The sequence below is a fragment of the Crocodylus siamensis genome, chromosome 8 (assembly GCF_052110815.1).
Source record: "Crocodylus siamensis isolate JL-2025a chromosome 8, ASM5211081v1, whole genome shotgun sequence".
NCBI lineage: Eukaryota > Metazoa > Chordata > Crocodylia > Crocodylidae > Crocodylus > Crocodylus siamensis.
In genome coordinates, this window is record NC_143402.1 from 31257675 (window position 1) to 31279583 (window position 21909).

Consider the following 21909-nt stretch of genomic DNA (forward strand, 5'->3'; position numbering starts at 1 on the left):
CTATAACACAGTTCAATTGTGATCTGTTCACAGACTGTGAGTAATGTGCTATAGAGGAATTAAAGGGAGACAGAGCCCTGGATTCATAGCTCATTTCTGATACTGGCTTAGTTTGGGACCCTGGCAAACAGCTTATCCTCTCTGTCTCCATTTCCTCATCATTAAAATGAGAAGTGTCTTCCCAGCCAGTTGAATAATTTGTTCTGAATAATATTTGTGCAATTTTTCATCAAACAACTATTCATGAATACACTTTGCATCCAGCTTTAATAATAATATTTACCTACCTCATAGAGGTCTCTCATTTTTCTTTTTAAATGTTGCATACACTATCACTGTATGCCCTGATACATGAAATAATCTGGAAACAAATGGTGCACCACCCACATCATTTTTGTGGGAGTAGCTTTTTTGTTTCTGAATCGGTCCAATAATCTCTTTAAACACTTGGAAATAAATGAAGCTTTCTCAGGCTGATTAAATTGGCTGACTACTTTAAACATGTGACTCTGGCAGATCTAATCATCCCAGGATAGTAGGTGAGTCTATTGTGCAACTGTCTTCACATATTTCAATTTGCAAAGACCTGTTGTTTAGCATGCACTTTTTCAATGTATTTGCATGTCATTTACATTTATATTCATAGATTTCATAGACATTAGGGCTGGAAGGGACCTCGGAAGATCATCAAGTCCAGTCCCCCACCCAAAGGGCAGGAAGTCAGCTGGGGTCATAGGATCCCAACAAGATAAGCATTCAATTTGCTCTATATTTCCTTATAATTCACCAAAATGTGACTGTTGGGGTGGCAGAGGTGTGAAAAATCCATTAACCACATATATATCCCAAGCCTAATACAGGACTAATACCAGGAATCTTATTGCTAGCAGAAGAGCACACAAAATGCCACAGCATCAATTAATAATTAGAAGAAAAAGATTACCATGTAACTGTTAGATCAAATTTTGTACAATATGTCATAGTTTCATAGTTGGTAGGGTCAGAAGGGACATGAGCAGATCATCAAGTCCAACCCCCTGCCATGGCAGGAAAAAGTACTGGGGTGAAACGACCCCAGCAGGGTGATTGTCAAGCCTTGTCTTAAAGACCCCCAGGGTAGGAGCCAGCACCACTTCGCTTGGAAGTTGGTTCCAGATCCTAGCTGCCCTGACAGTGAAGTAGCGCCTCCTGATGTCCAGTCTGAGAAAACAGACTAATCCTTTAGGGTTGCAAACATATCTGTAGCAAATGCTACTGTAAATTATACAGTTCTTTATGTTCTACTAGTCAAATTTCATTCTAAATGTAGATTTTATAAGTCTTAAATCCTTCAGAAAATCACATAAATATTTGTTGGCATTTATTTTGTTGTTTTCTATTGGAATTAGTGTTTTCAGCAAACATCCTCAATTATGTAAACAAGCAGAATTACAGCTTTGTACTAGTGTCTGAATCTTACAGTGTAAAAATTCCTAGCCAATTTACATTGCCCACAGTGATAAATAAAGAAAAAGGAAACATACATTTCTGTTACTTTTCATTTGTTTTTAATGTTTTAGGATATAATCCTGAAAATCCAGGCAAATAGGCCTTCATTCTCCCAGATGTACTAATGAATCCATTGTTCATTACAATATGGATACCCTCCAGATAATTAGGGATGTGGGAGCAAGATAGGAGAAACTACGTTGGGGAGCAACAGGGATAGGGGGCAAAGACCAACTTTTGTTGCAGCCATGTGAAAGCAATAATAGCAGCAGATGCAACTAGAAGTTGCCACTGCCCCCATGTATGGCAGTTACTGTGCCTAACTGTATTCTAAAGATGATGCCCAAAATTCTACTTTTCTTGGAAAAAATTTGGCAACTATAGGAGGGGGTGCATTATGGAGTATTTTTTTTCCCAAGTACTCCTCTCCAAGCCTCTTCTCACAGGCTCTTTTCAGAAGGCACCCTATTTAAGGAATTGCTCTCGAAACAATGGTTAATAATCACAATAAAACATCTACATCTTGAGGAAAGATCCCTGGCTTCCAAAAAAATCAGATGCCTTCCCCTTTTCTTCCACCAACTCTTCAAAACTTCTGGAATCTTAAGATCCACCATCATGCTTAAAATACATAGATTTTAGTCAAATAGGATTCTAGACATATTTTTAGGGTTTGGAGCTGGCTAACTTTCCATGGGACATAAACAGAAGAAAGGAGTACGATAGAAGGTGGGTGATGAAAGGAAATCCAGCCTCAGAAATATGTACTTAAAAATTAAATGTGTTGCAGATCTAACCCATAAAAGAGGGAGTGGGGAAGAAACAGACATATTTAGAGACAGGTGCCTAACCAAACACCAGAAAAAAATGAACTATTGGTAAATTACAGAGTGGGATGGGAAAATATAACACCAAAGGATAGAAAAAGAATCACTAAGTCATGCAGAGACCTTCAAGAACTCGGTATTCATTTTAAATAAGAAAGGCAAACAGTACTTCCATAGACACAGCTTAATTTTTTTTTTCAACATACCTCAAGGTACCAGGCACAGCTCATGAACACTGTGATCCTGGGGTAGAAGGAGCATTCCACAGGAGCATGGTGGGGGGAGGTCTCATGTGCTCGGTGGCATACCTGGAAGTGGACCGAAAGTATTTCCAGTCCACTTCTGGGTCCGCCGCTGAGTACACCGGGCCCCTCCCCATGCCCTCCCAGCTCAGCAATCAGCCACAGGGAGACCTCTGGTATACCCCCAGACCCAGGAGGCACCAGGAACTGAGCTGGGGGGGTGCAGGGCTCCCCCCTGTTTACTCATCAGTAGACCTGGAAGTTACCGGAAGTGCTTCTGATCCACTTCTGGGTTTGCTGCCAAGTGCACTGGGGAGCTCCCAACACTCCTGTGGGATGCTCCATCGACCCCACCATTGCAGCATTCATGAGCCACCTGGTATCTTGAGGTATGTAGAGAAAACATTTAAAGCTGTGTCTATGTCTAAATCTCTGAATCTTTCCAAATCTCTCTGAATCAATTTGGAGGGTTCCGATTCAATTCAGAGAGATTAAAGGGTCTCCTGATTTGATTTGTATTTGGAGGTTCAGCCACTGAATCAGGCCAAATCTCCACCAAATTGAATCATGGATTGAAGCTTTGCACAGCCCTACAATACAGCAAAAGTGGGAGGGTTGGGTGGGATGGAAGGAAATGAACAGAAGTTAAGCTTATAAGAAAAAATGCTATGGAAACTGAGGGAAAAGATCTTCAGTGTCAAGCTTGGTGATACTATATGTGGTAAAAACTTAGGCAATGAGAAAGAAGAATGAGAGAGATTTTTAGTGAATTAAGATGAAGATGCTAATGTAGATTTGGGGTGCCTGACAGAGAAAAAATTGATCACATAAAAAAATTATTGGGTGAGAGGAATGTTGTTGAGCTAGGCAGAGGCTCGACTGAAATGGCCTGGGCATGTTCTGCTTAAAAAAAAAGGATATATTGAGAGAAGAATGATGGAAACGTAAATTGGGGCGAAGAAGAAAAAGAAAGAAACAATAATTAGGATGGAAGGATAGAACCAGGGAAGATACAAATCACCTAGTGGTAAGAACAGGAAATGTCATTAATAAGTGTAGAAGGTATATTTGAACAGTCAAATCTCCAGCTGAGAGAGATTAAAGTCTGAAACAAAATAGAACAGAATTATTTATCATTAGGAATAAGGTGAGATAAATACACAAGTCACAAAAACAACTACCAATAGTATTATATAGGATTATAATTGAAATGTGACATCACTGTTATTTTTTATATTTTAGCTAATTAGTTTCCAATAAGTAGTGAACAATTTAAGAAGGGACTGGGTCTTAGAAATGAGTGTCCTAGAGCCATTTTAGTTCCTGCTATCTTTCTTTCTATGCTCAGGGAGACCCCCACTTCAATGACATTAAGGTTATGATGGAAAAATGATTCCAATAGAAGTCTATAGAGATCTTGTTAATATGCCTTTATGATGTGGTATTATGACAGCAATTCAATTTCATTGCAGGCCTAATGAGACCCTCTTACAATGTCAAAATGAAAAGAAACTATATCAATCACATTATACTATCCTGAGAGAGAGAGAAAAAAACCCAAGAAATTAACCCCACTGAACACTACTTTAAACAACATTAAGATTTAGTACAGTCAGAATTGCTTTGCTTTTGTGCTGAAGGTAGAAGCTTTAACTAAAACCCCTTGGACTAAATTCTGCACTGACTTATGGCTTGTAGTGTGAAAGGGTAAGATTTTCCCCGCTCCCTCCCACACATCTTAATGTTGCAAGGCTTTCTCTTTATAAAGGGATGTGATAATAATAATAATGAAAGTATAAGTATTTTGGGTTTGCATGTGAATAAACAGAACTTCTTATGTTTGCTAGAATACCACTTTTTGATAAAATGTACAATTTTACATTGACTGGACCTAATTCTGCCCTCACCTTTACTAATATTGAGATACCGTTCTGACATGTGAGTTTGATCCTAATTCATGGAGTGAATCAATTCATAGGTTTAAAGACCAATTAGGACCTGTATGATCACTGAGTTCAGCCTTTGGCATAATATAGGGACTAAGTCATGACAGAAAATTAATCCCATGTATTTTATCCAAAACAGTTGAAATCTTTTCTTTCTTTATTTAAAATGTCTGCCCTCACTCATTTGTAGAGGTATCAGCAAAAGAAAGAATTGAATCCCTTCTCTTACTTGACTGTTTGAATGTCATAGCCTTTGGGCTGTGTTATGCAATAATTTTAGGCAGCTTCTGGAGCTCTCAGCTCCTGGATTAGTTGCACATTAACACCTTAAAGGCTTGGGACAGAAGTTACACAACCAATTTAAGTGATCAGAAACTGGTTTAAACTTGTAATAGAACATAAGTTCAGTGCACATAAATCAGTTTCAAAAAGGCTGAAACTGTTTTAAGATAAACCTGGTTGAATGTAGTATAAGACTTTTGAGTCAAACTGGCCGTATCAGACTCTTGGAACTAACCTTGTTTCTTTCTGTGACTAGGTCACTAAATGCTTAGATGCAGGAGTTGAGGTAGATGTCATCTACTTGAACTTTAAGAAGGCCTTTGACACAGTATCCCATCTTTTTCTCATAAATAAATTGAATGGCTGTGCCATAGATGATTACACAGTCATGTGGGTGGTAAATTGGATTAAGGGTCATACCCAGAATGTGGTGGTGGACAGCCTGGAAGGTTGTGGGCAGTGGGGTTTCCCAAGGCTCGGTCCTTGGGCCAGTGCTGTTCAATATCTTCAACAGCAACCTGGATGAAGGTGTGGAAAGCACTCTATCCAAATTCTCACATGACATCAAACTATGGGTTGAAGCAAACATACTGTGGGAAGAAACTGAAACCAGGCAGACCTGCACAAGTTAGAGAAATGGGCAAAAAACAATAGGATGCAGTTCAACAAGGACAAGTGCAAGGTGCTGTACCTAGAGAGAGGGAGTCACCAGCACACCTACAGGCTGTGGGATGACCTTCTCAGCAGCACAGCAGCAGAAAGAGATCTCGGAGTCATTGTTGACTCCAAGATGAATATGAGTTGTAAATGTGATTAAGTAATTAGCAGAGCTAACCTCACTTCATCATGCATTAGTAGGTACATCACAAAGAGGTCCAGGGAAGTGATGCTTCCCTTCTATGGAGTACTGCATCCAATTCTGGATGCTGCAATTCAAAAAGGATGCGGACAACCTTGAGAGGGTCCAAAGGAGGGCCACCCGTATGGTTAGAGGCCTGCAGGGAAGGCACTATGAGGAAAGTCTGAGGAATCTGGATCTTTCCAGCCTCCTCAAGAGAAAGCTGAGGGGGTATCTTGTGGCAGTATACAAATTCACCAGGGAGAGGCAGCAGGGAATAGGAGCACCCCTTGGAATAACCAGAAACAATGGCCAGAAGCTGATAGAGAGTAGATTTAGGTTGGACAACAGAAAGAAAGTCTTCATGTATAGGTTTGCCAGAATCTGGGACAGGCTTCCAAGGGAGGTGGTGCTCTCCCCTACCTTAGGGGTCTTCAAGAAGAGACTGGACAAGCACCTGGCTGGGGTCACATGACCCCAGAACTTTTTCCTACCACTGGCAGGGGGTCAGACTCAATGATCCATTGAGGTTTCTTCTGACCCTAGCATCTATGAATCCATGAAACTTTGGGATTTGAGTCAAACTGGTTTATGAAACTTCTGGCCCAGATGCCTTCCTAGTTCAAGTTATATCACAGTCCTCCAGCATTGCAGCATGCTTTCTAGCCCTGGGTTGGGCTTGGCCATCTGGTGCAGCAGATAAAAATTAGAGGGGAAGAGGTGGGGGTAGAGACAGAGACTGCCCCCTGCACTGCAGGCAAACCACTGCTGGGGTCTGGGGTCTTGGAGAGGAGTTAAACTTACATTCCCCTGAGTACAGAGCTGACCTGACCTGCCCTGCCCTGCCCTGCCAAAAACTTACTGCTGGCTGCGACTATGAACTACAAATCCCAGAGGTACCTGGAAGCAGGAAGAGGAAGTGATGAGCAACCTTGAAGAGCCTTGCTGCTGTGATTCTGGACTGCAAATCCCAGAAACCTCACAAGAAGCAGGAAGAGAAAGTGAACAGAGAGCCCATGCTGACTATGTGCCAGAGAACTGTGCTGTAGCACCTCCTAGCTTCTGATCTGAGCCCCTGAAGTTATGTGGCTGAATTTCCTGAATCAAAAGTGGATGTCTATCCAGTTGTTTCTTAGTTAAATCTCTGTAGCTTAGACTAACCTGCAGAGACTGAATCAGTTCAGTCTTGGGCTTTTTTGACTGTCTGTACTTAGCCTAAGTGACTTTAATCACTTGTTTCTCACCTTAAAGTTATGCCACTTCAGGGCAGGATTGTCTCTAATCTGCCTAATTTTGCTGCTGTTCTATTAAATTGTGGCCATTTCAAATAGCTATTCCACCCAAGTTGAAGTCTTCCAGCATTCCAGGATGCAGTAGCCCCTCCTGAGTCACGGTGAGTTGGGCACAAGGGCACAGCTGAGCAGGACATAACTCCTCTGGCATGCTGCTCTCGCTGGACACAGTGGGTACCACATCCTCAGATCAGTCAGCTGCAGTGATGTCTCCTGTTGCAGCCCATCCTGGGTTGCTGCTACTGCCAGGCAGAGTGAGTGATCTCCTGGGTTGCAGTGCTTGCTCTTCCTGGCAGGAGCAATGAGCCCATCCTGCCCCTTACTCCTAGTTCTGTCCCTGCTTACCAAGCCACCTGTAGAAAGTCACAGCTGTGCAGATGAAGAAGAGTTCAGAGAAAGTTTTTCACCAGTGTGACTCCACTAAGCTGATCAATACTAAGTAAAATAACATCTGTGTGGCTTACAATGTAAAGTGTAACAAGACCCTTTTATACTGTGGCTAATTTTGATGTATAGCTATTCAGCTCAAACTATATGTTTGAACCATAAAAAAGGCAGGAATTTGTATGGAAAATCACTTTAACCCCTCTTATATCCTTGGAGGACAAAACATTAATCTGAGGTCATAGCTATGGAAAAAAAGCTTACTTAAAATGGTAATTAAAATATAACAACTACCAAAATTATGGGAATTTATTGGGACTACAAAAGGCACTGGATAGAGCACATTTACGTCCATGAACCCAATGAAAAACTTTTATACTAAGACATGGATATATTCCTTTTCACATGGACTTCAACAGGGCCAACTTTGGTCTGTATTACCACAAAATTTGTCCAGTGCATCTTGACTGTGTGGGGTCTGCTCCCTTTTGGGGTCTCTGGCACGCCAGCTATAGGAGCTCCAGGCCACAGTCCAGAGACTATATTCCATCAGGGACTGTGAGCAGGAGATTGACTCCTACTGCCAGGCCCTTCTCCCCCAGGAGATGGAGGGTAGGCCACCGTTTACCTCCAGGACAAACGAGGACTCCGGGACCTCCCACTCTGTCCAGTCTGTCCAGTCAGGGGCATGGACCAAGGTGGTCAAGAGCCCTAAGGCCGGCTGCACCAAGGCCCCTGCCCCACCAGAGCTTAGCATCAGGTCTGCACCTCTTGCTGCTCCAGCAGAGCCTCCCACAGACAACACAGGCTTACCTTCAGCTACCATCCCTGCTCTCCCCAAGACAAAACGTAAGGTGTTTGTTGTGGGAGACTCCATCCTGAGGGGACTGAGGGGGCAATCTGCTGCCCCAACCCCTTAGCCCAGGAAGTCTGCTGCTGCCCAGGGGCCCGCATCTGGGACATTGTAGAGAAGTTCCCAAAGCTCCTCCAGCCCACAAACCACTATATTATTCATGTGGGCACCAGTGATACAGCTCGGAGTGGTCCCAGCCAGGTCATGAGGCACTACAGGGATTTGGGAGTGGGGTTGAAGGGTTTGGGAGCACAGGTGGTGTTCTCATCGATCCTCCCAGTCTCAGGCTATGGGCTGAGGCGGGAGAAGAGGATCTATGGAGTCAATGAAAGACTGTGGCACTGGTGTCATCCGGAAGGCTTTGGCTTCCATGACCACAGCCTGCTCTTTCACAAGAGAGGCAGCAAAATCCAAGCGATCACGAAGCTTCCTCTCATGCATGGATGACCTCTACCTGACTCAAGAGCCTATGGGCCAAAGAAGAGGCAAAGTGCTGCTCGACCTGGTACTGGCTACTGGGGATGACTTAATCAGCAACCTAGTAATCAATGCAAAGCTAGGTGACAGTGACCACGAGCTGATCACTTTCACCATCCGCTGTAAAGCTGGCAAGTCAGTCAGCAACACAGAAGTCCTTGACTTCAGAAAAGCTGACTTTGACAAGCTCAGGAGGCTTGTCAGTCAGGCCCTAAGGGACCATGACCCCAGGAAGAGGGGAGTTCAAGAAGAGTGGTTGCTCCTCAAGGGAGCGATCCTCAGTGTGCAAGCTAAGTCTATTCCATCTCGAAGGAAAGGCAGCAAGAGGGCACAGCAACCCCCCTGGCTCTCCAGGGTTCTAGCAGACCTCCTAAGGCTAAAAAGAAAAGCCTACAAAAGATGGAGGATGGGATTAATCTCCAAGGAGGATTATTCTGCACTGGTCCAGTCCTGCAGGGAACATACCAGGAAAGCCAAAGCTGCAACTGAACTCCAAATGCCCATCTTCGGTTCCAGGAGGTTGGACAGCTAGAGACCCTCTGGGTAAAAATTCGTGGGGAATTCGGCACAGGGGACACAATGGTGGGAGTCTACTACAGACCTCCCACTCAAAGTCCCGAGCTTGACCAGGAGTTTGCCCGGGAACTGACTGAGGCTGCTTGCTCCAGGACCTTGGTTGTCATGGGTGACTTCAATTACCCGGACATTCATAGATTCATAGATTCATAGATTCATAGATGCTAGGGTCGGAAGGGACCTCAATAGATCATCGAGTCCGACCCCCTGCATAAGCAGGAAAGAGTGCTGGGCCTACATTACCCCAGCTAGATACACATCCAACCTTCTCTTGAATACCCCCAGGGTAGGGGAGAGCACCACCTCCCTTGGGAGCCCGTTCCAGACCTTGGCCACTCGAACTGTGAAGAAGTTCCTCCTAATATCTAATCTAAATCTGCTCTCCTCCAGCTTGTGGCCATTATTTCTTGTAACCCCCGGGGGCGCCTTGGTGAATAAATACTCACCAATTCCCTTCTGTGCCCCCCTGACGAACTTCTAGGCAGCCACCAGGTCGCCTCTCAACCTTCTCTTGCGGAGGCTGAAAAGGTCCAGTTTCTCTAATCTCTCCTCATAGGGCTTGGCCTGCAGGCCCTTAACCATACGAGTGGCCCTTCTCTGGACCCTCTCCAGGTTATCCGCATCTTTCTTGAAGTGCGGCGCCCAGAATTGCACGCAGTACTCCAGCTGCGGTCTGACCAGCGCCCGATAGAGGGGAAGTATCACCTCCTTGGACCTATTTGTCATGCATCTGCTGATGCACGATAAAGTGCCATTGGCTTTTCTGATGGTTTCGTCACACTGCCGACTCATGTTCATCTTGGAGTCTACTAGGACTCCAAGATCCCTTTCCACTTCCGTGCCACCCAGCAGGTTATTTCCTAGGCTGTAGGTGTGCTGGACATTTTTCCTCCCTAGATGCAGCACTTTGCATTTCTCCTTGTTGAACTGCATTCTGTTGTTTTCTGCCCACTTTTCTAACCTGTCCAGGTCTGCTTGCAGCTGTTCCCTGCCCTCCGGCGTGTCCACTTCGCCCCATAGCTTAGTGTCATCTGCAAACTTGGACAGAGTACATTTCACCCCCTCGTCCAAGTCGCTGATGAAGACATTAAAGAGTATTGGTCCAAGCACCGAGCCCTGCGGGACCCCACTGCCCACACTCTTCCAGGTCGAAACCGACCCATCCACCACAACTCTCTGGGTGCGACATCTCGTGGGAAGATCACTCAGCTAAATCTGAGCGGGCGCAAAGCTTTCTCTCATGCGTGGATGACCTCTACCTGACTCAAGAAGTCTGTGGGCCTACGAGAGGCAAAGCGCTGCTTGACCTGGTACTGGCTACGGGGGATGACCTAATCGGCGACCAAGTGATCGATGGGAAGTTGGGTGACAGCGACCACCAGCGAAATCTATTCCAACACGGAGGAAAGGCAGCAAGAAGGCACAGCAGCCCCCCTGACTCTCCAGAGACCTAGTGGACCTACTGTGGCTAAAAAGGAAAGCCTACAAAGGATGGAGGACGGGATTCACCTCCAAGGAGGATTACTCCGTGCTGGTCCGGTCCTGCAGGGAGCAAACCAGGAAAGCCAAGGCTGCAACTGAACTCCAACTAGCTTCAGGCATCAAGGACAACAAAAAGTCCTTTTTCAGGTATGTGGGAAGCCAGAGGAAAAGCAAGGGCAACGTTGGACCCCTGCTAAACCACATGGGGCAACTGACAACTGACGCCCAGGAAAAAGCCAACCTATTAAATAGGTACTTTGCGTCAGTCTTTCATCAGTCACATGGGATGCCCATGCCTGCTATGGGACAGGGAAATCTGGGTGAGGGGGATCCCCTACCCTCCATCAATGCTGACCTCATGAAGGAACACCTTGAGAAGCTGGATACCTTCAAGTCAGCTGGCCCTGACAACCTGCACCCCAGGGTACTCAAGGAGCTGGCGAGCGTCATAGCCCAGCCCCTGGCACGGGTCTTTGAAAACTCCTGGCGCTCTGGTGTAGTGCCCGAAGACTGGAAGAAGGCCAGTGTGGTGCCGATCTTCAAGAAAGGGAGGAGAGTGGATCCAGCTAACTACAGGCCCATTAGCCTGACTTCTATCCTGGGGAAGATCTTAGAAAAGTTTATTAAGGAGGCCATCCTTGAGGGACTGGCCCAGGCTAACATTCTAAGGGACAGCCAGCACGGGTTTGTTGCGGGTAGGTCTTGTTTGACCAATCTCCTTTCCTACTATGAGCAGGTGACCTATCACCTGGACAAGGGAGAAGAGATTGATGTCATATATCTTCGCTTCAAAAAAGCTTTTGATCTGGTATCCCATGATCACCTCTTGGACAAACTGCCCAGTTGTGGCCTTGGCTCCACCACGATCCTCTGGCTGGGAAATTGGCTTCATGGTCGGACCCAGAGGGTTGTGATTGATGGCAGTCACTCATCATGGTGCCCTGTAACCAGTGGGGTCCCTCAAGGCTCTGTCCTGGGACCCATACTGTTCAACATCTTCATTAATGATGTGGACATTGGAGTCAGGAGTGGACTGGCCAAGTTTGCCGATGACACCAAACTTTGGGGCAAAGCATCCACGCCAGAAGATAGGTGGGTGATTCAGGCTGACCTGGACAAGCTCAGCAAATGGGCAGACGAGAACTTGATGGTGTTTAACACCGAAAAATGCAAGGTTCTCCACCTTGGGAGGAAAAACCTGCAGCACCCTTATAGGCTCGGCAGTGCTATGTTGGTTAGCACTACAGAAGAAAAAGACTTGGGGGTCATCATTGACCACAAGATGAACATGAGCCTGCAATGCGATGCTGCGGCTAGTAAAGCGACCAAAATGCTGGCGTGCATCCATAGATGCTTCTCGAGCAAATCCCGCGACGTCATTCTCCCCTTGTACTCGGCCTTGGTGAGGCCGCAGCTGGAGTACTGCGTCCAGTTTTGGGCTCCACAATTCAAAAAGGATGTGGAAAAGCTTGAGAGTCCAGAGGAGAGCCACACGCATGATCAGAGGTCAGGAAAACAGATCTTATGATGACAGGCTGAGAGCCACGGGACTCTTTAGCCTGGAAAAGCGCAGGCTCAGGGGTGATCTGATGGCCACCTATAAGTTTATCGGGGTGACCACCAGGATTTGGGGGAACATCTGTTCACCAGAGCGCCCCAAGTGATGACGAGGTTGAACGGTCACAAACTCCTGCAAGACCGTTTCAGGCTGGACATAAGGAAGAATTTCTTTACTGTCCGAGCCCCCAAGGTCAGGAACAGTCTGCCATTGGAGGTGGTTCAAGCACCTACATTGAACACCTTCAAGAGTAAATTGGATGCTTATCTTGCTGGGATCCTATGACCCCAGCTGACTTCCTGCCCTTTGGGCAGGGGCTGGACTCGATGATCTCCCGAGGTCCCTTCCAGCCCTAATGTCTATGAAATCTATGAAATCTATGAAATAGTTTTGAGCATCAAGGACAATAAAAAGTCCTTTTTCAGATATGTGGGGAGCCAGAGGAAAAGCAGGGGCAACACTGGACCCCTGAACCAGATGGGGCAACTGACAACTGATGCCCAGGAAAAAGCCAGCCTATTAAATGGGTACTTTGAGTCGGTCTTTCATCAGTCCCATGGGATGCCCATGCCTGCTACGGGACAGGGAGGTCCAGGTGGGAGAGATCCCCTGCCCTCCATAAATGCTGACCTCGTGAAGGAACATCTTGAGAAGCTGGATACCTTCAAGTCAGCCGGCCCTGACAAGCTACACCCCAGGGTACTCAAGGAGCTGGCGAGCATCATAGCCGACCCCTGCCATGGATCTTTAAAAACTCCTGGCACTATGGTGTAGTGCCCGAAGACTGGAAGAAGTCCAATGTGGTGCCGATCTTCAAGAAAGGGAGGAAAGTGGATCTACAGGCCTATCAGCCTGACTTCTATCCTGGGCAAGATCTTAGAAAAATTTATTAAAGAGGTCATCCTTAATGGACTGGCCGACGGCAGCATCCTAAGCCAGCATGGGTTCGTTGTGGGTAGGTGTTGCTTGACCAATCTCATTTCCTTCTACAACCAGGTGACCTATGGCCTGGGCAGAGGAGAAAAGATTGATGTAATATATCTTCACTTCAAAAAAGCCTTCGATTTGGTATCCAATGATCACCTCTTGGCAAAACTGGCCAGTTGTGGCCTTGGGTTCACCATTATCCGCTGGCTGGGAAATTGGGTCCGAGGTCAGACCCAGCGGGTTGTAATTGGTGGAAGTCACTCATCATGGTGTCCTGTGACCAGTGTGGTCCCCCAAGGCTCTGTCTTTGGACCCATATTGTTCAACATCTTCATTAATGATGTGGACATTGGAGTCAGGAGCGGACTGGCCAAGGTCACCAATAACACCAAACTTTGGGGCAAAGTACCCACACCAGATGAAAGGCGGGTGATCCAGGCTGACCTGGACAAGCTCAGCAAATGGGCAGATGAGAACCTCATGGTGTTTAACACCAAAAAATGCAAGGTTCTCCACCTTGGGAGGAAAAACCTGCAGCACCCTTATAGGTTTGGCAGTGCTACGCTGGCTAGCACTACGGGAGAAAGAGACTTGGGGGTCATCATTGACCACAAGATGAACATGAGCCTGCAATGCAATGCTGTGGCTAGTAAAGTGACCAAAATGCTAGCTTGCATTCATAGATGCTTCTCAAGCAAATCCCGGGATGTCATTCTCCCCTTGTACTCGGCCTTGGTGAGGCTGCAGCTGGAGTATTGTGTCCAGTTTTGGGCTCCACAATTCAAAAAGGATGTGGAGAAGCTTGAGAGAGTCCAGAGAAGAGCCACACGCATGATCAGAGGTCAGGAAAACAGACCTTACGATGACAGGCTGAGAGCCATCGGGCTCTTAGCTTGGAAAATCACAGGCTCAGGGGTGATCTGATGGCCACCTATAAGTTTATCAGGGGTGACCACCAGGATTTGGGGGAACGTTTGTTCACCAGAGTGCCCCAAGGGATGACGAGGTCTAACGGTCGTAAACTACTGCAAGACCATTTCAGGCTGGACATAAGGAAGAATTTCTTTACTGCTCAAGCCCCCAAGGTCTGGAACAGTTTGCCATCAGAGGTGGTTCAAGCACCTACACTGAACACCTTCAAGAGCAAATTGGATGCTTATCTTGCTGGGATCCTATGACCCCAGCTGACTTCCTGCCCTTTGGGTGGGGGGCTGGACTCAATGATCTTCCAAGGTCCCTTCCAGCCCTAATTTCTATGAAATCTATGACTTAAATATAGCGATGAATACAGGTGACACCTCTCAATAGCTATAGGACTCTTTGCCATTCTGCTTGGACAGGGACCTACTTCCACAGGCTGCTAGTGCAGAGGTCACTCAACCTATCACCTGCAGGCCAGATCCAGCCCATGAAGAGGATCCAGCCCATGAAGAGACTGTATCCAGCCCACAGCAGCTCAGGGAATTAGCAGCATGCTTCAGCCATAGCAGCAAAGGAAGTGTTCCCAGGGAATCATACCCACCCTTTCTATCTATTTCTCTCACAGCATCTGCTAGTTACCAAGAGGTGCAGGGCTGCAGCCCACAGCAGTGACTAGGGTGTAAGCAGTGACCTGTGTTACCAACCCCTGTGCTAGTGCATGCAGTAACTTGTTCATAGATTCATAGATTGTAAGCAGCTGGAAGGGACCTTGTAAGATTGTTGGGTCCCTCTCTGCACTAGGCAGGAAAGACAATTGGGGTAAGCAAGGTGGCTGGGGACATGCAGGTCACCCAGCAAGGTGACCATCCAGTCTTCTCGTGAAGATTTCCATGGTAGATGATTGCACCACCTCTGGAGGGAGTTTATACCACAGTCTGGAAACCCTAATTGTGAAGACATTTTTCCTAGTGTTAAGCCTGTTATAATGACCTTTGTTATATTAAACATAGGGACCTACCAAATCCATGGTTTGATGGTTTTTATAGAAACTGAATTTGGTAGGTCCCCTGTGGAAAAGCGCAGGGTCTGTGAAAAAGCACAAAATTATCAGCAACTTGGAGGGGGGTGGAGAAAGGGACAGAGAGACAGAGAGACAGCTGCAAAATCAAAAGGGCAGAAAGCCCTGGTATCCTGAAGCACTGAGAGGAGGGAGAGGAAGGGAGTGGTGGGGTGGGGTTTCATGGAGGAGTGCAGTGCCTCTGCCGACCGTGCATCTGATTGGGCAAGGGGCCCCGGAATTCCCACTCCTCCCCAGAGATTGACAGGTGGCCATCTATCAATTTTTTGGGGGGGGAAGGGACTTCCAGTGCCCCTTTACCAATCGGAGGTGTGGGGGGCCATAGTGCTTTGCTGTTAAAACAGAATCTGAAACCATGCTGAGACCACCAAATATAGAGGCAGCATGTGTGAATTAGGTAGGTCCCTACTTATACACAAGAGACTTTATTTTATTGTCTTCTGGCAAAGTATTACTGGTGTTGCCCTGAGGGGTCAGCCCAATGCTCAGGATCTCAATATTATGCTGTTAGACAGGAAGGTGTGGTGTACAATTGCACATGTACACATAAAAATCAATTAAGCACACATACATTCACTAGGTGCATACACCCCTACTAGGCATACACACTCACACTACCAGCTCAGGCACATACACATCCAAACCAGCCTAGGCACATGTATACCTATTACCAATTTAAGCCCATACATGCTACACATACCAAATTTATACAGAATCAGTTACCAGTTACCATACCTGCACATCCAATAAACTTACGTGGATTACTAATTTATATACACACGCACACTATATCTATCTATCTATATGTATTCACTAATTTACATACTTACCACCCTCCTACACATACACACAGATGAGTTCCTAAGTTGAGTGTTGTGATGTGTATGTATGTATGTGCTTAGTGTACTTGGGATACCTGGGGAAAGGTTAAGGTAAGAAAGTAGAAGTGTAGGGAGTTAAAGTTACCAGGACCAGGATTCAAACTGGTAGACTACAGGGGCCTGGGCTGAAGAACTGAAGCTCTGGTGCAACATTAGGTTAATTGATCTTAATTGATTAAAAGACAATGCCCAAAGCCTGCAGAACAGGGAAGCAGAGTCTGGGAGTGGACCCAGAGCTACAGGGGAGCTGAAAAGATAGGTAAGGAGAGGAAAAAATGGGACTAAAGGGAAATGTGGGTGTTAAAGAAGGGCTCTGGGTGTGGGGAACCAGAGGATGTCTCTGGAGCAGCTAGAGAAGTTACAGAGAGCAGTAGTAGGTTCTGGAAGCTGGAGAGAACTGCAGGACAGCTAATAGGAGCTGGGAAGCTGCAGTGGGGGTGGAGATTACAGAAGGTGGGTGGGGAGTGTGAAAACAGAGAGGGGGCAGCACAAAATCACAGGAAAAGCAGCAGACAGCAGGGACAGCAGGAAAGCAAGGAGAGTCTGAGAGGTGGCAGAAAGAAAATGGAATTGGGAGATCAGGAAACTAGTAGAGAGGATGGGAACTAGAGCTGAGAGAGACAGAGAGAACGAAGCTAGAATTTAAGATAGGGAAGGGACCGGGATTCAGTAAAACATGACTCAACTTGGAGTTGCAAATGACAGTCGTTTTATTGAACAGGGGAGATGGTGACACAATGTCTTATTGGTTCCCTTGCACCCACCCACCCACAAACACACAATGGCAGCAGGGGTTAGAGAGGCTTGGTGCAGGGGCTGAAGTCCACTCAAGTCCAGGAGGAGAGAGAGAGACAGAGAGAGAAAGAGAGTCTAAATTGTACAAGGAGGTATCCAGGTAATATCTACATATCCAAGCTGGAAAGGGGTCCTTGTCCATTAGGTGTTGTCCAGAGGCGAGTCACTGGCAGGGCCTCTGGGTGGATAGGTGGTGTGGTATGGTGCTGGTCCAGATGGAGAGGGTGTCCCACTGGGTCTGTCTTCACTGCCCCTTTTTATAAGGGCAGACCTTGTGTAACCCTATTGACAGGAGGCATGCCCAGGCAAAGGTCAGCCCCTGGCATACTGAGCATGTGTGTTCCATGCAGGGATGTGCGGTTTCAAGTGTCTGTAATGATGAGAGTTGCTGGTTCTGCAGGGTCTTTTGTCTTTCAAATACTGGTCTTGTCTCTGTTCCTGGGTGAGGTCTGTGGTTCCTGGATGAATCAATGTGAGGTGATGGCCCAGTCGTTACAGGCCATTCAGTAGAGGCCTGCTACCATTGTATTTCAATCATTTCCAATCACACTCATTCATCAGAGAACCAATTTACATGGGAGGGATACGCGACTCATATAGTTGCGACACACAGGGGATGCCCGGGCAGAGAACACAAGATGGAGACTTGACATATAAAATGGAAACTTGACATGACTTTGGTTCACTTATAAACACAGGCCTAAACCATACAATATCCATATGAAACAATAAAAATCAATACAAAAATGATAATAATACAATATAAAACTGGATATCCAAAACCAAAAACTTGCTACCAAAATAAAAATGTTTAAGGCTTATCCTAAGTTTGAGCTCACTTATATTTATTTATAGGGAATAGAGAGGGAGAGAAAAAGTCAGAAATTGTTGGGGAAGGGGAGGGAATGCAATAAAATAAAATAAAATAAAAACTTGGGGTTTTGCTACACTGGTAAAGAAGTACAAGCAACTCAAAAACTACTACCTAGGAAAATTAGATGCATTCTATTACAGTGAACAGTAAAAAATAGTTTGACAAGTTTAGTTTTGATCATGTGATCTTTATAGTCTAGAGCCACTGGGAAACTTGATAACGATTTTGGATTAGGAGCAAAACTGTTGCAGAAAGGGGTGAGTGGGGCACCAGCCCCATGTGTCATCTTAGAGGGGGGCACCAGCATTGCTCCCAGGAATCTCTACTGTGGCAGGAATAGCTTCATGCTGCCTGGCCATAGGAGCGCAGTGGTATTTGTGGGGCCATAAGGTGCATGGAATGACTTCCTCCCCAAGGGTGTCTTTGCCATGGCAGGTGCAGCACTGTGTCCACTACCTTATCTGGGTGGGAAGGGGGAGTGAATGGGACACCAGAGGTAACTCCTGGGAAGCCTGTGACTCAGCCTGAAGTCATGCTGCTACAGTGGCAGTAGCAGCTGCCACTTGAGGGCAGAGAACAAGGACAAGTAAAATTCTGTTCCCTTCTACACACACACACACACACACTTCAGTGGTCTGCATAATCCCCTCCCATCTCTACTCTACCCAGGTGCTGAAGGAGCTCACTAGCTCACTGTGCCTCTGATTTGGAACTTAGTTGGCAAATTTCAGTGAAACAATATTAACATCTTTGGTGCAATATTTTAAACAGCAGAATAGCAAGGCAGTTAAAGCAGTTACAATTCTCTCTCTCTCAGGTTCTTTGTCCAAAACACTGGGATTTTCACGATAGGGCACAAAACATGTTCTATATATGACATTTAAGGTTGTTAATTTTGTCATTCTTTGGGACCCAAGATTGACACTTAGTGTCCTCAACATCCTTTTAAAATCTAAGAAATATATGAAAGAAATGTTTGAGCCATTACAAATCCTGGTCACTCTTCCTTGGCTTGTCTTTGATGAGTGATATATATAGGCCCTTCCTTAGAATGTTCTGCCCAAGATAGATTTATATTCCAATAAACCGACTTTTCAGCAGCTTGCAGAGTACTTGCAATAAACTTTTTGCTTTCAATATCATCTATTATTTGAGGTATTGAAGTGTCTAGAGGCCCGGGTCCCATTGTAGTAGGAACTATCCAAACATAGAATAAAGAGACAGTCCCTGCTCAAAGATAAGGCCCCTGACATCTCTTTATTTTTGTTATTTGTCTCTAAGGGTCTGTGTCTGAGGCCTGCAAGGTTTGACCCTTGCTCTTCCCACCCACCCCATGTGTAAAATCTGGGCTTTGACCCATGATAGAAACAATTTTCTCTCACAGAAAAGAACTTTACAACAACAACAAAAAATAATATATATTTATTCTTTAAATCAAATAGATGTACATTTTTATTCATTGTATACATATATGTATGTGATTTATATGCAACCCTTCCCAGTAAAGGCTCGGTGGCTTACAGTAAGAAAAAAGGAACAACTTTAAAAGCTAACTAGATTATCGATATAAAACAGATACCTACTAAATGACGCGTTGGCCTAGTTTTGTTTGCTAAAGGCCTGCACGGATTGGAAAAGCTTTACAAATAAGAAGGTCATGCACTTCTGAAAAAATTCTAGTCTCCAGTTCTAGTGGGCCTCAAGAAGTAGGGAGTTCCAGAGCTAAGAAAAAAACATCTGAATGACATCCCACACATTTTCACCAAGTAGAATTGATGCACTGATGGTACTTGCAGGAAATACTTCTTTGCCAAGTGTTATGTTTGATAAAGCAAATTGGTATTTTGCTTGAGTGAGAATTTGGGCCAATTATTTCACATTTTCTCAATTCATATGTTCATTTTCAGAAGTCATTTCTTCTGTCAATGGGTTAGAGAAAAAAATGATAATTTTGGGATGGGTTTATGCTTTGGTTTTCAGAACCTCCTGTTGATTTGTCCAACAGTACTCCTTCAAGGTGGATACAAACCTCTACTGCAAGAATACAGCACTACATCCTGCTAACACTTCCCAAAGACAGTAGTAATGACATTGAGATACTAACACTGTAAATTAGTTTGCAAAGGAAAAAAGAACACTTATTCTATCCAGCTCCTTATATCAGACAATCTGTAGTCAGGAGGGGGATTTGAGGATGTACCCTGAGCAGTGCCCAATGTCATTGCAGAGTTATTGCTTAATGATGGAAATCCAGTACAGGCAAAGCCACATTTTCAAAAGATTTCTCTAGAGTAAGCAGATATACATCAGCACAGATATAAAAATCAAAGTTCTTTGCCAGAAAAATGAATTAGATCACTTGTTCCATCATCACAATGAAGGAAATAATATTTTCCTCTGAGGAATATTTGTATTTTTAATCAATAGGCTCTACATAGTATAACGTATGTTTTGCTTTTCACATATAGTGACAGAGAGGGTTCAACAGAAAGAAAGCAGTTCCCTATGGCTTTGCCTATAATTGCTTTAACTACATCAGTATAAAATAGCAAAACTCAATTGGTGCAGATGCTGTTATATCACTATAAAGATGCTGTGTAGTAGTAGTTATTCTCAGAGAGAAGGAGACTAGGCTATTCCAATACAAATTATGCCAGCATAAATATGTTCACCCTATGGAACAGAATTGATTTAACTATTTAAATCAGGGGTGTCAAACTAATCTGGCTCTGCCATGAGGCCCTTGGTGCACAAGACATTGCACTGGCTTTTCTTACATAGATATACAATCAGTTCTTTTTTCACTGTTGACAACCCTTCAAGGTTTGTGGACATGGCCCATATCAGACTCACAACCCCAGCCTGCATGCCTGATCCAGTATATGAAACAGTCACTGGGACCAGTCTGGGATGCCAGTCCAAGTGGGCACCATGGGTCACACAGCCTGGGATCAGGCCCCAGTGGCCACTGTGGGTGGCATAGCCCAGGACCAAGCCCAAGTGAGTGCTGCAGGTGGTCAATGTCCAGGGCACTGTGCACAGGGCATGTGGGTTCTTCTTCTTGTGTCTCTGTGCCACATTTGAACATTTTGTTACACATGGTTGTACTCATTTATTGTACTTTGTGAGGTCTTTCTTTGTGAGACGTGCCATCAAGCTGTGGCCACTGCAGTAGGTGTTGCATAGTCTGAGGCACTGTGTCAGTCACAGGTGGTTGAACCAATGGTATCTTCCCACTTATTCAGTAGTTCTTTGGAGTGTCCAACTCCAGTACATAGGCAATTGAGACATCGCTCCCTTTGCCATCATCAGTGCCTGGTGGTAAGGACACAGCAGCTGGAATGTCCTTTTTTTGTTATCAGGTATTTTCTTCAGCTTCCCATTCTGCATCTGTAATCATGGCTCCTTGAGTGGAGTTGGGTGCTGGTGAGGAAGTTCCTGTATGACTTCTGACATTTGTGTGCTGCAGAATGGTCATACAGAAAGTGGCCCACATACTAAGTTTGTCTTGATTGTTCTATCCTGCTGGCCACTGCTTTTCTGATATTAGGTAGATCAATGCTAACCAGGGGGTATGCACTATTTAGGCTGGAAAGCTTTGGTCATCAGCAGATGCTTTGGCAGCTATTGTTCAGAATGGGGTCAAGGTGCTTATTGTGTATGGGTCTCTCCATACAGGGCATGCACACTCAGCAGAAGAGAAGCTGAGAGCCAGTGCAGTGTTCAAATGTTTGAGGGACTAGCTTTCCATTTCAAGTCAGTGAGCTATAGAATGTTGTTACGTATGTTCACCTTTGCTTTTGTCTGCATGATGTGTTATTTTTATCTCATGGTTCAATTGAGGTAAACTGGATTTGGAGAGTGGGATAGTGGAGTTCAGGACCATATAATGTTCAGCTGGTAGTTGGCCTCATGGTTTTTCAGATGAAAGACACATATTTGTTTCTGCTGGGTTGGTGTGTAATTGGTTTTCAATGTAGTATGAGGTTAGGCCAATTAGTGCCTGATTTAGAGATTTTTCAACCTGGTCAATGCCAGTGTTTTGGGCTCTAATGCACAGGCCATCTGCACATATGAAACATTTTGTTCCCAAATCAATTGGTTGGTCATTCGTATAGACGTTATATAACAGTGGTGCAAGTATGCTTCTTTGGGAGAGGCCATTAATCTGTCTCCTCCATCTGCTTC